General features: G+C 30.0%; 2 long non-coding RNA genes across 6 annotated transcripts in view; both read left to right on the forward strand.

Annotated features, from left to right (window-relative positions):
- The first annotated feature begins 11293 nt into the window (after positions 1-11293).
- Positions 11294-12108, forward strand: LOC139907318 (uncharacterized). Its single transcript, XR_011783834.1, has 3 exons — positions 11294-11336; positions 11393-11816; positions 11894-12108. It is a non-coding gene; the product is annotated as an uncharacterized lncRNA (long non-coding RNA).
- Positions 12109-12166: 58 nt separating this feature from the next.
- LOC121130392 (uncharacterized) overlaps positions 12167-18928 on the forward strand; it is a 308177-nt gene continuing 301415 nt past the window's right edge. For 2 of the 5 annotated variants that reach the window (XR_011783831.1, XR_005868715.2), the window contains exons 1-5: positions 12167-12342; positions 12415-12535; positions 12598-12726; positions 12797-13077; positions 13147-13263. This is a non-coding gene — a long non-coding RNA (uncharacterized lncRNA). Of the gene's footprint in view, positions 12343-12414; positions 12536-12597; positions 13078-13146; positions 13264-13324; positions 15825-18928 lie in introns of those variants that run through there. The other 3 variants (XR_011783830.1, XR_011783833.1, XR_011783832.1) reach the window with 2 other exon arrangements.

Genomic DNA, 18928 nt, shown 5'->3' on the forward strand with positions numbered 1-18928 from the left:
TATCTGCCTGGATATGGTTCAGTGTGTATTATAGTCTTTATAGTATTATAGAGTTTAAATTGCCTTGGGGCCCAGAACTTCACCTGTATAACCTTAGGGATGGGGTGTATTTTGAGATATTACAAGGGTTCCTTAACGCTCAGGGATCGTGTGGTGGATAAAATTTAAGTTTCCTTAGGGTCCAGCATTTAAGCTACCCAACCTGTGGGCCAGGGTGTATTGTAGTTTATTAGAATGAGTATCGGTGTAGTATGGGCAAGGTCATCTGAAAGGCTTTAGGAAGGTCGCTTAGAATAATTGAGAGGGCACTCCTTTCCCAACGTCAAAAAGGACTCCGTTTTCAGCGAGGAAAACAACTCTTGAATAATCTGAAGCACAATATCAACTGTGTAATTTTCTTCTCTGATGAAAATACCTTTACCGCTCATCCCGTCTAAAAGAAGCAAAATGATCAGTTTGTATGCATTGGCAAGGCTGACAAAAGTATCAGGACATTATTTTTAGAAGGCGTCATTACTTTTTCTACGTTTGGTATATGACTTATTTGAGCTCATTTTTGGAGGCAAAATTACGATTACAAATCCATAATCGTTCGTCGTTCAAAAAATAGAAAAAAAAAAAAAAAGGGGGTAAGTACATAAAAAGATTAGACAAATTTACCTGAACGTGATAGAAACCAAGGTGAAGCTCTAGATAGACATGGTTGCCAATACATACATGTGGCAGCAGGACTCGGCTTCCCACCACACATCGAAAAACTCTCAAAAAGCTCCAAGACAATTTTGCGGTTTAAACTCGTTGGATCTGAATCCGATGGATTTTAGATTTGCCAAGGGACCAAGTGTCGAAGGCCTTTCCACGCTTTCATCCTCGTATAGAGACTATAATTGAGGATGGATGTGATTTGGATTAATAAAATTAATCCAAATACATCAATTTTTCAAAATATTTTTATTTTTTTAAATCTGATAACTGGTTGGAAAAACAATTGCGTTTGAAAACAATCCTTTTCTGAGAACAGATAGCTTGCACACCCTGTATATATATTGCTTGCACAGAAGCTATTATCTATCATAGCAATAATAATGCACTAACATAGGAGATGAAGCAAAATAAACTTCATCAATCTTAGTATTATTCCTTGTTATGTATAAACTTCAAACCTTAAATATATGTATACAGAAACTTAAATTAATGCATACATACTAATGAATACCTACATGTTGGTTTAATTGTATATAATTTGCATGTGCATAGATAGTAATAAGATATAATGAGAAATTTGAAAAAATAAAAATAAAAATTACAAAAAAAGTCTGTTTATAATAACAAAAAAAAAGAAATATTATTTTGTCAAACTTTTATGATGAATATTTTATTATACAAGGAGTAGAAGGGAGGGTGGAACTTCTTTATATATAAGTATATTTACTAGTGTTGACAATCGGTTCGGTCTTAGGTGATTTTTCTAGAGCGATTTGGATCGGTCCAGACCGTGGGCCAATTTTTTTAGGTTTCAATTTGTTTTTATTTTAAGATTATGTACAACCTCTTAAACCAGTAAATATACTATAAACTGTTCATATATATATATTTTTTTAATTTGTCAACTTCCAATCAATATTATGAATTACTGTAGTTCAGATTTATTTTCTAAGTCTATTTAAATCCTAAAATAAGTTTAAGATATAAACACATACGTAAAATTTACACAATTTCCGGAGAAAAGGGATCTCAAATTGAGATCCTACCCTGAGAGCGATGATAATAGAAATTGCAGGTTTTTTGCACAGCCCTACATATGTAAAACATGTTGCCAAGGTTTCATATTCATATGAGCTGGGCAATTGTTTTTATTCCTAATCAAAATTTATTCGTGTATTTCAGATTTTTTTTTTAAATCAAAAGTAAATTTATAAGATATTTCAATATTCTTCTTTTTTACTTCATTTTTGAAATCCTCACACTTCAAAACAGTCAAGTACCAAATTTCAAGAGGTAAGCTCTTTTGGATAAAAAAAAATATATACAAAAAAAAGTAGCGTCCGATTATGAGACATGAAAGCAACGTTGAAATTTTTGGTCCAAAAATGTACATGGTTGTACATATATATACTCATGAACGACTCAGAATGATGCCCTGAAGTTTGGTACATATAATTTACTCATGAATTTGAGCTAGTGTACCAAAAACCATCCAAATCTTATAAGGGGCTACATTTCATGGCCCCTTTTTTTGTTAGATTTGACATGGAATGACCCACATGTAGTAGGTGAAGTAAAAAGTTTTTTGGTTAATCTTCAGTTCTTGGTCACTGGAATAAGCGCACACATACGCACATGATTTTATTGACATTTTCCACCTTCATATTAGCAGAACGGAATTGTTGGAACTACCGCTTTGCTGTTGAGTTTAACCTTTAAACATACTTCAGGTTTTTTTCATTCAATGTATTAATTATGAGATTAATTATATGGACTAAAGACATCTAGCGAAAAACCCTCAGACCTTTTTACTTAACCTAATATATACAAAACATAAAATAATATTAAATGAAATTCTAAGGGGATTGAGTTATATGAACATAAATATGGAATTTTGCTTAAAATTTAACCTCTTAGACACCTAAAATAATGAAAAATTCCAATAATTAATAAACAATCACACACTAAACAATTTAAAACAAAATAACCAATTCATTGGTCTCCTGCGATGAAAGCGTTCATGCTTCCTAACAATTATTCTTAAATTGGTCATATAGCATATTGAACCTGAACTATTTATATTTGACGATGCCAATAGCCACATCCTAGAAATCATAATCCATCCTTCTTATTTTTAAAATAAAAGCACCATTTCTTGAAGCGAAGGACACTTGGAATTGGTTTTCCACATTCGAATTACGTAAGACGTATTTTTTTTTTTTTTTTTTTTTTTTTTTTTTTTTTTTTTTTTTGCTTCGACAACTCCACACAAAATTCCCTATGGAGTTAGTCCAAAACTCGAGCAGTTTCAAAATTTGGAAATATCTTCTTTGATACATCATTTGATCATCAAGGCGAAATTCTAATTTTTGAGTGACAGGGCCTTGAAGGTAAATGATGTCTCGCAGATTTTGTAAGGGGAAACCGATGTTTTCTATTATTTAATAGGGATTTTGTGGGGGGTTCAGGTCATGAACAGTAATTATATTACCATGTATTGCTCCCATTTCTAAGCAACTAGGAATTTCTATACCCTTGAAATAGTATTACATGTATGCATTTTGTCTTATGATATCCACTAGAAAAAATTAAAAATCAAAGACAGGATCCCCGTAACATATAATTCATTGTACATCTTCCCAAGTTTTAGAAATAGACTAAAAAAACTATGAGAAAATTGAGACAACAAAAAAATAAAAAAATGTTCAAGATCTTTATTAACATTTAAAAAATCAGTACACGATTTAAAAAACATTAAATTTTGGTCTTCGGTCTGAAATCACGGTCTGTACCGAAATATTGGTCCAATTCTCTCAAGAAAAAATCACTCAAGAAATTATGTCTTGAACTGAGTCCCAATACATTATATTCTTAAAATGTCCTTTTGTTAATAAAAACTGAAGAAATCTAAAGTTTCCATTTCTTCAAAAGTTATATTGATTATAATTTTCTCACGTTTTATATGAGCTTCATTTCTCAAAATTTAATGGCATCTTACTCTCAACCGCCTCCGGAACCCCTTTCACACATTGGTAATGTAGTCCTTTTTCATGATCATCCACTGCTGGTTAGCGGAGCATCAATATTCGGGTGGCAGACTTCTCAATTTGCCACCAAATAAAGTTATCTAGTGGAATCAAATCTGGAGTCCCGTCCTGCTGAAATACTTACGTGTCCTTGTCGGACTTCTTCATGGTCTTAGTGATCTATAGGACCACATTTTCCTTCAACACCATAAAGTAGTTGGCCGCAGGGTATCCAATAGGAAACCAAATCCGAGGCATTTCTTCTCCAGTTGATACAACCACCCCAAAATAATCACAGAGGCCACATGTTTGGTATTTTTGCTTGTTGTAGACGGGGTCAACAGTAAAGGTATTTTCATTAGAGAATAAAATTGACAAGGATTCACATCCTTGAACAGATCCTAAAACAGACTATTTTGCTTTTAAGCTTTGAACATAAATGTTTGTTTATATCTCTTTGTAATCTCTTGCAGAGCCCTTGATGATTTGCCGCGGAGTATAAGGGCTCCAAGAAAGTCATGTTTGGGAACCAAATATGATGTGGCACATTATAAAGTTCAAATAACCACAGTCATATTTCTCATAAATGTATAATAACCATATAATTTTAATAGATCAAAAATAGTATCAATTAATTATTGGTAATTAGAATGACCAATATTGTAATTAAATAAAACATTTTAATAAGAAGAAACTACTGGTTGTACAATTTACTTATATAAGTTTCAACTTGTGCAGACATTGTAACTTGTATACGACATAATATAATATGCATGTACCATAAACTGAAATATCACGGCTTTAGGCATCCAAAAAGAATATAAATCTTTGAATTAAAGTGAATTTGAACAGGAATCTTTTTTTTGGAAAGGTTTCTATATGAAGTGAAAAAAAATCGTATAAAGTAATCTTTTTTTTTTTTCTTCAATAAAAAAGCTTTTCCTATATAAAAAAAGGGACTTTCTCTACTATGTAATATATATTTCTAAATTAATAATCAGTCACGATAAACGTTGTATTTAGTAAACAGATAAAAATCACAAATAAAAAGGAGAAAATTCATCTAATTTGTTACTTTTTACTTTATTTAATTTGTGTAAAATAATGCGGATACCATAAATCAATCGTTCTCAAACTTTTTTTATTTCAATCCTAAAAATATGTTGATAGACAATGAGCAACATCTCTTATTGAAAGATGAATATAAAATTCGGAGTGCATTTTATGCAAATAGATGCCCTATATCAGCCTTATAAAAATAAACCTTGGGGTAAAAAATATAAGTTATTCGACTATGTTGCTCAAAAATATTCCGTTTTAAATCTATGATTCTAAATTTCAAAAAAATGTTATTGTTTAGTTCATGGCTATTATAAATTCATTTCCCAGATGGGCACATATTAATTATGAGTTAATGTGTACATTCTTTTTATAGTATTATTCAATAATTACTGACTTATTTAACATTTAATTATCTCTTAAAAGAAACCGTATTTATGATTAAAATTAAATGCCTCAATATTAACAATTTTATATAATATATATAACTTGATGTATGATTCAAATTCATTTATTGGTTCTATTTGAATTATAGTCCACTCTCAATGTCCAAAAGAAAGATTGTATCAAAAAAAGAGTTGTCATTTTCATGATACTTTCTTCATTATATGATTTTACCATCTTTTAAATTATATTTTAGGATGGGACAATGTGCGTAGGATTATATAGGTATATATATATATAATTTTTTTTTTTTGGGAGCTTGTTTTTTGGAATTTTTTTGAAAAAATATTTTTTTTCTGTAAAAACTTTCAAAAATCCAAAGCTATTCACAAAAAACTAAATTGCAAATATTAAATTCTTTTTTTTTAAATTTCAAAAATCCATAGATATTCATAGAAAATTAATTTTTTCTTTAAACTACATCACAAATAGTAATTTTTTTTAAAGAAATTTCAAAAATTCATATCTATATCACAAAAAATTTCAAAAAGTTACATTTTTTATCTGCTACATAATTTCCCCGAATGACGAAAAATTCAAAAAATCCTTAAATTGTGGGAGGGGGATTACAGCCACTCTAGCTTACCACCTACGGACGCCCCTGAATTAGGCTTTTTTAATGCTATGGTGGTGTCTCGTGGATGTCGTTGGGAACTTTTTTTTTAGGGGTGGGGGACCTGTGTCTGAACCAAAATATTAAATATATTCTATATCCTAATTTCTTAAATAGGTCATCTTTTATATTAAAAAAGCAAGGGTTGATGTTAGATAATAATAGAGGTACTTTATATTGGAAGTAGAACCTACAATAAATTACCAGACTGAAGGATATATCTCTCATCAGTTATCCTATCACATTGAATTTTGTTTATCAAATTCTAATTACTGTACTACGTTCTTGAGATCATAATACACATGAATAGATAAACGTATTATTGATTGCGTAGTTACTTGTGTGTGTGCTCACAAAAACCGGGGATGATGAATTCTTTTATATTATAAAAGAAAAATTTGGGGTTTAGCTACGCCTTATTACTCCAGGCAATGCTGGGTATTAAAGCTAGTATTATACATACATATATAAGTATATATTATTTACTGGATCATGACATTATCCAAGGTATTAGCTCGAATTGAGGGTGTGGTTCAGTGGAAAATGATGGTTTCCAGGAAAAGGCAAATATCTAATAAAGCATATGCCCTACTTATTAAATTTCAATAGGAAATGTTTTTGTGATCCTTGATGTTCCTCAGGATCAATTTTTAATAATTTCCATTTATTTCATTTTGAAATGCCCTTGTTAAAAATTTAATTTCTTACCTATAGGTGAAGTTTAGTGAAAGAGAAGAATATATTGTTTTCAAAGGATATATCTTACGGTATTTTATACCAACTTAATGAAAAATATTCTAACTTAATGACTAAAGCAAAAAGTTGAGAGAAAATATTCAGTTTATCATATTTGCTCCATGTAATTTAATGTTGTTGAAAGTGTTGTGTGGAAAAATAATAGGCCCTATTACTTAGCTAGCGACAGTTTCAAAGATCTTCCAAATTCTAAAGTAAGAGAATAGAATTGAGTTGAGAGGAAGTATGTAAACCTGAGAGTTCATAATGTTATTTCGAAATATAAAAAGGACGTAGGAGGAGTTGATCTCTTGCATGCTATAACAGCAGTGTATGGAGGGAGAATAAGATAAAAGTATGTACAGTGGCCTATATTTAACTAGTCAATAGTGCTTCTGGTGTTGAAGCCTTGCTCTCCGTCAGAGCTAAAACAAATGTATTACTTATAATTTTTTCGTTATATTGTATAATACATAGACCCGAATCAATCATGAAGCGCAGAGAACCAGCCCCTATGTATTTTTTGACAGGAAGAGCTAGAAAAAGTTGAGATGCGGTCCACTTTATCGGGTCTATCTCTTAATTAAGATATTGCAAAGTTCGAATGTGCAAGAAAATGCCAAATTTGCGTGTCGCATATGTAATATTGGGCTACAACTACATTGCTTCTATAATTATATCAAATAATAGCAATTATATTCAAATTATTATTATTATTTTTTTTCCATGTAAATGAAAAGTCAACCTGAATATGTTTTTAATTACCTATATTATATAATTATTTTTTAATTTTAGTTATAATTGTAAGCCTTTGTTGGACTCAGAATGGTTTTAGAATAGACAAGAAAAATTCTTTAGAGTTAAAATTTTAAACAATGACTTTTTTTTAGAATTAGTATAAACACTTTTGAAGAGAAAACTTTGAAAAAAATAAAACTCTTGATTGGAGGATGGGAGAGGAATCGAGGACCTCTAGCCCAACCCTGTAGACTCCTTTGAACTCAAATAATATTATATGTGGCGAGTTAACAAAAACACAAACTTGAACAAAAACCAATTGGAAAAAGGTTCCATTTCAATGTTAAGACATATTTGGATCAATTATAGGCTTTTAAATTAAAATTTATGGGATTAATTTTTTTAAAGTTATAAACAATTTTAGAACTCTTAATCTAAGCGTTTTTATCACCATATTGGTGAACAAATATGTTGATTGTTGTGAACTGACAATTACTTATTAGTTATTACTTAATAACCTTAGAACCTTCATTTATAAAACATCATTTGACTCGGATATGGTACCTTTCAAATAAAATCTATCAATTTTCATTCTTTTATTTTATCGATGAATTATTTGCTACTTTAAATGCCATTTGTGGCTCATCCAAAAGGTTAATAATAATAATTTGTCCATGGAAATCGGGAAGAATTCGTCGAAGAATACAAATATAATCCAGCTTGCATGTTTTGAGAAAAATAATTGCTTTTTTATTGACTGGCTAGGTATATGAGGAGCGTACGCAGGGGAGAACTGAGTCTTGTTGTTTAAGGAATATATTATTTTTACTAGAAAATTTAATATTTGATTTTTTTTTTTCAAAAAGTTTAATATTGTAATTTTCTTTATTTATTAATTTAATTTATTCCATAGATGTTTGATTACAATAAATGACAATACTAATAAAAAAAAAAAAAAAAAAATTATTTGAAAAGATAATTATTCATATTAATCTAATATAATATGTTACTACTTTATTAAATTTATGTACGTACATATTTGATTGATTAATTTCCTGTATAATATTTAACATTTCAAAACAAAATAAAACATTTACTTTTAAATTAAACCAATATCAATATTTAAAGTTATTATTTGTATAATAAACTTAATGTAGGCCTGACTTTTAAACTTTCAATTTTTAAATTATCGATTGTATCTATATTATTTATGTTATATTTCTTTATTAATGTATTTCTATTTATTTTGTTTTCCTTATTAATTAAATAAAACTATTTTTTTCAAAATTGCATTAAACAGTGAATATTTAATTTTTGAAATTTTTTTTTCCTTTATTTTTTGAATTTTTTTGTTTCAAAAAATTTCAAAAACCAAGTCCTCCCTCCCCAAAGATATAATCCTGCAAATGCCCCTATATATCCATACAAAATAAGATTGAATACTTTTTCTCAAGATTGACTCCAGATTACATTTTGTATTCTTTTACCAATTCTTTGTAATTTCCATCAATAAATCATTCTTATTATCCTTTGAGTGCATCGGAAATTACATATTTAGTAGCTAAAATTGATTGGGATGAGCTTTGACACTATTACGTAGTCGTTTCCTTAGATTTGCAATGAATTTCCAGATTGTTATTTGATGGCCCACCGGCTCCTTTTTAATTTGGGGTATTTCCTTGGAAAAGAAATCCTCTAGCAACTTTGATTTATATGTATGAAGATCATCTTGTTGATTGGAAGAAATACTAAGCGTAGCACACTCTCTTCTGTATAGGAGCCAGCAATTTATAATAGTCACATCTAGCAAATGAAAAACTATTTTTAGATATGCCTTCTTTGTTCAGACATCGATTATGTATAGACTTCTATAGATTCCATGAAATCGACTCTCCCATAAATGAATTGTAAGTCATTATGATGGAGAAAGATGGCAGGGTTGAAAAATCTTTGCTTTTTCTGATGTACCTGTTGACTTCCCTAATTGGTCGAGTCTAAATTTTTTGCCCAGTTCCACAAAAGGGAAAATATTTAAATCCCATTTATGCGGCTTAGTTGGAATGTACTGCTTCATGACAAGTCTTTCTTTGAATGGAACCATTTGTTCATCCACACAAAGCATTTGATGCTTCTCAATATTTCGAAACTTTTTTTGGAGATGAAAAACAAATGGCTTAATTTTGGAAAATCTTGTCGTAATCTGGGTGATTCCTTGATGGGATTTCTTCATTATTCACTAGAGGGAGACATCTCTTTATTTTACCCCATCTATCTCTAGAACAAGTTTCTCGTATCTCATTTCCAGTTGCAATATCTGACCTCCAATAGTTTCTTATTCTACATACATAGCTTTTGAAGACTCGTGATCAGGAGTGTTGCAATGAATTGCTCGAGTTCTGCTTGTGTCATCTGCAATGGCTTATTGATATTGATTTGACTGGAATACAGATTAGTTTGCTCCACCATATGTATGAAAATTATCATAAAAAATCTTGAAAGTATTCGATGGGAAAGCGAACATCGACTACATCTCCAAGTTGCCCTTTCTATTGTGGAATTTCTCTTCCAGAGTAATTCTTTGATGAGTTTCCACGGAATAGTAGTTCTATCTTTCCCTTTAGTGGATTTTGAAGAAGAAGGTGCAAATGAGTTTGACTCTTCTTCATCCATGTTGTTGTCTTCCCATAGTACATACAATTCCCTTTCGGTGATAACTATTTCAAAAGATTCCTCGTCACTTTCTATAAAAATTATATTTTACTTTTATACTCATATAATCACAAGCGTAAGCATACTTTTTGAAGGGCAGGGGCGAGCAGAAAAAGACAGGGGCAACAAATGCTAAAGAAGCAGGGAAAGAAGTTAGAAAAAGATACTTATAACATTGATTTTCAACAATTAATTTAGAAGGACAAAGTTCATGAGGATGAATATAACTATAGACTTTATGAAAAAAAATAATTTGGCATTGAAATTGCATGAGCATAACTTCAATACAGGGGCACACGCTGAATGTTTTTTTTGGGGGGGGGACTTTACCCCCTCCCTCCTTTGTATCTTTCTACATCATATTTTCGAATTGGGCTGCATTTTCAGGGTTCGGAACATCGGTGTAAAAAATTTTTTGTTTCATTTTTGTGATGAAGAGGAAAATACTTTATATTTCAATAAGCCTTTCAAAAGGACACGTACATAAAACAATTTAATTATGATAGGATTTTAAATTAATTATTCAATCCTAGAGTATTTATTTTATTAGGTTATGCACTTAGTTGGAAGTATGGATTTACTGTAATGTATTTCATATTTCCTTTCCCCTTGTTCTTATCTTCTTGTATTTATGTATTAAAGTACTGTATTTTACGTAGGATAAATAGTAACGTATTTTGTAAATAAATTAGAGTATGGTTAGAATACACATGATCTTATAAAAAAGTGTTATATTATTCCTCCACGTGATTTCTTCTCGGTCTCTCGGTAATCCTGGATCTCTCCAACTATAAATAAGTTTGTGTCTCTCCCTCGTCAAGACACAACATTTACGACCATCCATTTCTTGACTTCCAAACTCAACGCAAAACGAACAACAAATGACGTCATTTTTGAAGGTAATTACAACTATCAAGCAAAGTACTTTGTATTAAAGAAGTAACTTTGGATCAGAAGTACAGGATGGATTAATCTTGGGGAAAAATATTGTTTTGTTCGCTACGTAAAATATATATTTCTATTGGGTACTTTTAAAGGACAATCGTTCATATATAGGTTAAATATAATATATTTTATGAAGATTTATGAAGTTAAATATAATTTAGAATTTCTCCATCTCTTATTTTTGTTCAAGATTGTTTTTCTGTTGACATAATACAAATTATGTTTGCATGAAGGAAGAAAATAAATTCAAGACCAGCTAATCTTTTTCTTCTTTATTAAATTAGTCTTAGACAACTAGAGAACGAAGAAGCGTGTCTTTGTTGCCTCGAGCTCAATCCTTTGTGAACACTCTCACTGCGTGGGTATGATAATAATTAATAACTTTTAGACATTATCTGCTAAATTTGTATTAATCTAGATGTGATCGATAAAGAGGTGAACTACAGGTAATATATTCTCTATTAACTAAAAGGAGTCCATTTAGCGTTTTATTAAGCTTATGATTTGTTTAACTCGAGGACCGTCGTGGAATAGGTACTGGGATGTCTCAATTCCAAAAGGAGTTACTTTCTATCATCTCAAAATTATTGGGATAAAGGAAATATGTCACCATTTGTATCCAAACCATTTTTATTTCGAGGCCGTGAAAGGATTCGTAAATATCTTGATGTGTTCTTGGACCCCTCGTAGTTTCTTCCCAGGCGATGGATGGAGTTTTGATCCAATGGAATGGTAGAATAAAGTTATCACCGATTTGCAAATGTTTTTTGTATTTGAACGCAAGGTGGAGGTCTTCAAGACTGATGTAAAACGGGAATTGGAGGATCAAAACTCATGTTAAGGTATTTATTGATAAGTATTTTTAAATTATTCAGTGTAATAAAGTTATTGGATTAATATAAATCTTTTCTTTCCTCAGGTGACCAAAAGAAACACCACTCTGGATGGAGTAAAACTCATATTTCGCGTCAAATCTTTGGTTAAAGTTTAACGGTTTGTTTGCCCTTACTAAAAGAAGAAACAGAGATATCACGGATTGCCAGGAATTTATCTTTTCTTTCCAGTACTCACCATTCTTTATCGATACTCTAAATAAACTTGAATTCCCTAGAATATAATGTTTTCGAAAGAAAATTAGGTAAATTTTGTGATTTATGTTTGATATATATTTTATAGCTCAATTACCTAGGCTTCCACGGAGTCTCGCATACAAACAGAAATTCAAAACTGTCTTTACAGCCTCCACTCTTTTTAATACAAGATCCCACGTTGAAGTTGGAAGAATATATTCAGTTTAAGGACACGTACATTCCTTTAACTCGGATATTCTTTTATATCGTCCTGTGAATACGGAGGGAATCTTAATAGGTGAGTCAACGAATCAGATATTTTTATTACCTCCAATGAGTAAATGATTGTGTGGCTTTTTTTCTCTCGCAGCTTTAGAATCTTTATTGGCGATTAACTCATTGTTACAAAATTAGTTCCTTAACTCGCCACAAAAACTCTCAAGAGGGTTTTCCGTATTTGATGGATGGCTTTGAGTTCTTTTTTAATAGAAGTAAGTATAACCCATTTTTTTAAGTTTATATTCAAGTATGATGGTTTTGAAAATAATTCCAGGGTCTCGTCTGTATAGATGATGTAACGTTCTTTACTGTTAATGAGGAGAAAATAGTAAGATTGTCTACATAAAGACCGACATATGCGTTCTTGAAGACTGTTGATGACTATTAAAAATTAAAAGGGAGGGTTGGTTCATCTTTCTTACAACCTTAAGTAATCTCAAACTAATATTTCTCTTTTGACGAAATGAATCTAGTTGATGATAATCTGTTAATCGTTTCTATCATGTTGATCAGTCCCATTGGAAGTCCATGGCTCAAAAGTTCTGAGAGAATAAACTTCCGCGACAAAATCAAAGGATTTTTGAAGATCTACCTGCAACGCAGGGAATTTTATATTACCTTAAATTGACGCATCTATTGCATCCTTAATTAAACGTGAAGTGTTTTTTGCTCTTTAGTGTTTCATAAATCCCTTTTGTGAATTATCACTGATGAATCGAAGAGTTTTTAAGATCTTTTTATGATCTTTTAATAGGTATTAAACTAAGTTATGGGCCAATATTTTGAAATAACCACTTAATGCTTGTCTTTTATTGAGAATTAGGATCAGTACTCCTGGAAAAATCATTTTAAAAAATAGAGCCTGGCTTATATATTTTATCAACACGTAGCCTTAAGTATTGGATCTAGTTTTTCTACGAACTATTGTAAATTTCGAAAGGTAAGCCTGGTATTCCAGTATATATTTATGTAATCTGAATGATTGATAAATTTGTTGTTAGTTATGATAATTCAGCACAGTTCAAGACGTGTTCATTGAGATTTTGTAACATTAGTTACAAAGGTATCTGTTATAACAAGTGTGTACTAAATCATGACCAGTACAGGTGACCCGTGAGGTTAATATGAGTGTAAATTGAAGTGAATCTATCCGATCTCTAAAACTGATCAGTGATCTAAAAGATGCATCTTATTGTATCATAATTTGCAGTAATAAATTGAAAATTAATTATTTGAAACCTTGAAAAGTATATTTATTTATTCTAATTCTCTTAATTTCTTACAAAAATTCGTTTTTTAAACCATATCCACCATCCCCAAGATGTTTTTAGAACTAGTAGAGTAATAATTAATTATCTATTCAGATCTAATTTTTCTATAATTACAAAAGGAATTCGGAAAATCAAACACCTATGAACAAAAAATTTCCCAGCCTTTAATATACATTAATATATACTGAAAGGGTAACAACGTGGTATAAGGGTATGATTCTTTATGGCTTCAAATGTATACGTATACAAAATCAAAACAAAGAAATCCACTTTGTCACTATTTTGAATTAATAACTCAATTATTTTTATGCTTTTGTAGAAAATAAATAAAAAGGTTGCACTTTGAGCTCTCTTAGTTTTAATTTCGTCAGATATGACTAGATGAAATTTAACAAATGTTTTTGAATGACGATTACGAGACAAAACGATTTTTTTAAGTGCTTGGTCGGACCAAGCCGCCATTAAGCGGCTTTTCAATATGTACGCAAGTTACCCTAAACCCCCTAATTGAATTATAATCGTTTAAGTAAAGAATTATTTCGGTAGTTAGTGATTTGGAATTTGATGGATTTACTTTAGTTGAACTTTTGGAAACCAAAGAGTGGTATGAATACCTAATAAAAAGTATGCTAGATGAATCTGACATTGATATTTCTGCAGAGAATATAGATTCAGAAATTAGCGTCAGTGAAAACTAAATAGATGATCTTCCTACTGACACTGTAAACTCTAGGTGGGCAGAACTAGAGGTGGATTCGTCAAGAAAATACTGGATTAATTTGGACTACAAGGTATCGGGTTAGGGGATAGCCCGCGGGCTTTTGGGCCAAAATATGGGAATCTATACTTTAAATGTAATCCAATGTATACTCATGAGAGCTAAACATATTTTAAACATCAGCATGTAATAACTAATGCAAGAAATCAATTAACACAGTTATATCCCGATTAATTTAATAAAATGACATTCATTTTGAAGCATATATATTGATGACCTTATTTATGATTTTTTGATCCTACAAACACACCTATTTTTTCAATTTCTAATATTGGAAGTTGTTTGAAGGTCATTGGCATGTATGGTTGCGGCGCCACTGGAAGTGATACACCCCGTACAAAGCTCTTCCCCACTTTACGTCTAAGTAAAACAAGCTTACAGTAAATATGCAAAACCCAAAAAGACCCTGCAACTGTCCACCCTACATTTATATGCATTATCAATGAATACTAAATTCATTATATATGTATAAACTGGATCTTGAGAACTTACTTAAAGGGATATATTATATAATTTTAGGTAAGAAATTATATTATTTATGTAATGTGTCATAAATATTAGAAAGGAAATAAAACGGTTACCAAAATTCTACCCATGTAAAAATAAATAAATATTTGTTGGTATATACCGGGTGGACAGTAAAACAGTTGATACTGTTTGGATATTATTTTTGACTGCCCTATATATTTTTTTCAATATATGTTACAAAAATATTATTTAATACAAAATTATGTCCATTACTCTCAGCTATTCTTCTATTTAATTCTATGTTACTATGGTAGTAGTACTCTTACAAAAAAAAATGTATCACACACAGATATAGTCCGGAGTAGTGAATAAAATTGCGTGTATTCCAACTGATAAAAAGTTGTTAACTATTCATTTTACCAGCGTAGTTTGTATCTCCTCAATTAAAAATTCAAAAACATTTGAATAGAAACATTCTAAAGATCCTTTCTTTAGAAAGAAAATAAGGTTATGTATCAAATACTACATTATTTTTTAAATAATTGAAGAGATACAAATTACACAGTTAAAATGGAATGGTAAACAACATTGTCAGTCAGATTTTTTTTGATTATTTACGTAATGACTTTAATTAAATTGGAATGAGGATCAACATGAGAGTAATTCTTGCCAATGTGCTTGTTCATTTCCCACTTTTTACCCCCGGATAGTTCAATTCCCTCTTTTCACCTCAATGTATGTTCATCGCAAGGAAAGTTCATCACGAGGAAAATTAATCCCCAACAATACAATATTTGGAATATATCTTAGTGAAAATAAATCATCAATGATGCTTTACTTTAGTATATTCTACTTTTAATACAAAGATTTAATAATTCAGTAGTATAATCATTATCTTAGTGAAGGAGTTCCTAATTGAAAAAATAACTTAAAATTTATTCAGCTTAACGATAAACTTAATTTAACCCTTAACCACCGATTGCAACAAATATACAAAATAGATTTATATTTTTCTAAATTGAATATAGACATATTAGTAATTTAGAGTGATAATTGTCTCAAATTATCTAGAGTTCTATTTTATATTTTTGAATTTATTTTGGATTACTTATATTTTTTTTGTTAGTTGAATTAATTCCTGTAGCATTCAAATAATTCAGGCGATTAAGGGTTGAGTTTCATGCTTTACAAAGAGTTATAAATGATTGTAACTCAGATCCTTTTAGTTAAGGAATGATTAACAACATTCCATCCACTTTAAGAATATTAACTAGACTATGGAATATTGTATCCGTAAAATATGATTACGTCAAATAGGCATAAATTTAACAAAATATGCATTGATACGAATAATAAAGAGGAATCTATAGTTTTATTATCATGAATATAACGTTGTAGCTGCTCCAGGTAGATTGAAAATCTCACTTGACATTTCTCTAAAAAACAATTATTATGATAAACTTGCTATTTTTGAATGAAATTTTGAATTTTTTTTTGTCAATTTTACATACATTAACATTGCTTGAGATGAGAAAATGAGCACATTCGGCGTATTAAAGTTGGGGAATGTGTTCGCTTCTCATCCTTTTCTCAACACAATCTAGAACAGACTGAATTATGGTACCTTGGACCTTATGCCTTCATATTATGTGGCTCCCAATTTATATCTTAACGAACCCAGTAAAAATCAGTATAATTCAAATTATATTCCCAACTTCTTACGAAAAAGTAATGGCATAAGTTAAATCATGTCCTCTTCTTGAGTTAAATCTGAAGGAATTTTGAAAATTTTGAAGAACAATTCGCAGACAAAAGCTTGATAGGGAGTACCTTACATTGAAGAATACAAAGTGAGTCGTAGAGGTTTTCTAGTAATGCCTCCATTCAAAATTGGAAGTCGTCAGTTTACATCGCAAGAAAATGGTGTTTGCTAATAAATAGCTTCTCAGAATCTGGAAAAAACTATTTTAAGATTGAATTTTATTCAAATACCTAGAGAACTTATAGATCGTCAAAGTTGATGAAAATATTATTAGTGTCGTAGATGTTGTAAATTACTCAGGGGAACAATTATAGGTTCAAAACTTATTAGGAATATCATGCTTATATCATAGAAAAATATACTATGTATTATTTAAAAAAGACCTATTAAAAAAAAAAAGCATATTTAAGGATGTTGGTTCGATTTTATATTGAGTTATCGTATTTTTTATATATTTGAAATATATAATATTATCCTCCGCCATTATGAAGATAGATCCCAACATTATCTTAATAATGTTTACTATTTTAATGTAATGATAATGACGTCATATCCCACAATAAATAATAATATTTAATAAGTAATATCTCAATGTCAATACGAGTATAATAATTAATACTGCGCTTCGTACAAATTCAAAGAAAGTAATTACTAATTATATTTGATATATTGAAATTCCCTGCTCATCGTTAATGGATATCTTCATTGTTGCACTCCTGGAGTCTTTTTTCCAAAGAAGGAGTTGACTTGGCTCTCTTATGAAGCCCGGTAATTGGATGAATTTTCATCCCGTTGTCGCTCGTGGATACAGACTTCTGATTAAGAGCATCTTTTGAAATGGATGATCAAGTTAGAAGAATATTTCTTCCTATCTTAATAAATGAAGAAATATCTTAGGCCTTAATAATTCTCAAATTAAGGACATATTTAAATTTCAAATTGCTGTATATTTTAGATATATGTTTATAACTTCATATTGTTGTTGTACCTAATTAACACATTTTTATTTTATATTTTACAACCAGAACATTTTATCTGAATTTGAATAATGTAAATTGAACCCCTCATAGTTTCAACTCTTGAGTATATTCTTTGTTATATATGGATGGATAGATTCCTACACAAGGAAGGAGTCGACTCTATTCTCGTAAGAGGCTTAGGTTGGTTTGGTTATCTTCTACGGATAATTATCATTCAGTCATTTTCCCTGTGGATATCAGAGTTATAGCATCTACTGTTGAAGATAAAGTATCTTGGATCTCTTCTTTTGTCCTAATTCTTAGAAAGCCTTGTCTTCTTTCCGTCTTTAATTAATGAAGATTGATCTAAGCAAATGAAAAATAATTTAATTAAATTTTATAATCATAGCTTATGTATCAAATTAATGTTGTGTTTATACATAATATTTTACTGAATTATAATAACATATTATTTTAATTGTAGTGTCTTGAAGAAACGTATGACATTGACTAATTTAACATATCTATTTTATCATTTATTCATAAATTCATTTCACTTCGCTTTGTAGATATACAATTATATATATATATCTTTGTCGTGAAATAGGAAATAAATACGGCTAACCTTACTAATTTCTTCCATCTTCACTATGTCAATCTTCTTTTGTTTAGTTAATAAGCTAGAAAAATCTATCAAATGCACACAAGGATATATCAGAAACACTGATAGCAACACAAAATGTAATTATGGAAAGAGTACCGATATTTTAATATGCATATATATTTTTATCTAATAGTTTATGCTAAAAATTGTCTTTCATTATATTTTATTGTTTGTTCAACTTCAATACAATTTCTTTTTATGCTCCAGGAATAGTCTATCATCATATGCATATCCCATCCTCCTCCAAATCATTTTTCCATTACTATTAAATCTTGATGAAATTTTTCTTCCATTTCATCACTTACTTTATCAAGATTATCAGCAAAGCTTGCAAGATGTCTTTGAAGAAAATGAAGTTTGATACTTATTCAACATTCCATTGCTCTGTAGTCCTCTATTTGTATATACTCTAACTCACAATATTTAACCCTGAGCATTGCTTTCCAAATTTGTCATTTTATTGTTGAAATCTTCATCTCTAATAAGTTTTCATATTTTCACCCTATCATAAACACCGTATCCCAGGAAGTTAATTTCTATTTTTCAGTTGAAGCCAAGGTTAATAGAAATACAAGTTTATACCATAACGCGAATAAGGCTGATGTTTCCCTTTCACCAAGCTTTTTTAATATTGACGTCATAATGGATTAGTGATTGCGTGTTTCTTCAAAATCTGTTTGTCTTACTCAAGAGTTGAAACTAT

Source organism: Lepeophtheirus salmonis, chromosome Z (genome assembly GCF_016086655.4).
Source record: "Lepeophtheirus salmonis chromosome Z, UVic_Lsal_1.4, whole genome shotgun sequence".
Classification (NCBI taxonomy): Eukaryota; Metazoa; Arthropoda; class Copepoda; order Siphonostomatoida; family Caligidae; genus Lepeophtheirus; species Lepeophtheirus salmonis.